The 650-nt window shown below is 59.7% G+C and overlaps 1 pseudogene; it reads right to left on the bottom strand.

The window, feature by feature from the left end:
• Positions 1 to 7: 7 nt before the first annotated feature.
• On the bottom strand, positions 8 to 643 carry LOC107196625 (annotated as a pseudogene).
• Positions 644 to 650: the final 7 nt, after the last annotated feature.

Genomic DNA, 650 nt, shown 5'->3' with positions numbered 1-650 from the left:
TCGTGGCCAGCAAAGTCCTATGTGGCCTCCGTCATACAGTCCACCAACCCCAGCACACACTCAGTGAAGCCAATGGCTATGAGGTGGGCCCCAGGGGACAGGCTCAGGGATATAGTAAAGAAAGGCAGAGGGATCTTCTCCACCACCTGCTTCTGGCGGAGGCTGTAGAAGACCACCTCCGGATGTGGGTCGAGGCCTGTACACACCAGCAGTGCCCTAGCCCAGGGGCAGAAGGCAGCAAGGGAAGGCGGTGGGCAGCCTGGATCCTCCAGGAGGGTGGGCGCTGGGAAGCTCAGCCAGACCACGAGCTCACAGCAGCCCCAGAGCCAGTCGGAGGCCCAGAGGCTGACCCGTTGGTCCCCACTGGCGGCCAACCACAAGTCCATGCCCTCCACCCCAAACTCTCTATACTCCTTGTTCGTGCTCTGGATGGTGGAGATTGGGGCACCCTGGTGATCACTCAGCACACAGAAGGTCATCCCTGTGCGGGGGCAGCTCACAGCTACAAGTCCATCCTTGTCTCCACAGAGGATAGTCTGACCTTCAGCAGAGAAGACAATGGCCATCAGTGCACCAGGATGGGGGTGCATCTCGAGCTCCATTGCGGTTCGGGAGATGTTGGGACACACAGTGTGCCATCACTATAAGCC

Source organism: Pteropus alecto, unplaced genomic scaffold (assembly GCF_000325575.1).
Source record: "Pteropus alecto unplaced genomic scaffold, ASM32557v1 C17774885, whole genome shotgun sequence".
In the NCBI taxonomy this organism is placed as follows: Eukaryota; Metazoa; Chordata; class Mammalia; order Chiroptera; family Pteropodidae; genus Pteropus; species Pteropus alecto.
The sequence above is the reverse complement of the archived record's forward strand: the minus strand, read 5'-3'. Positions and strand labels throughout refer to the sequence as shown.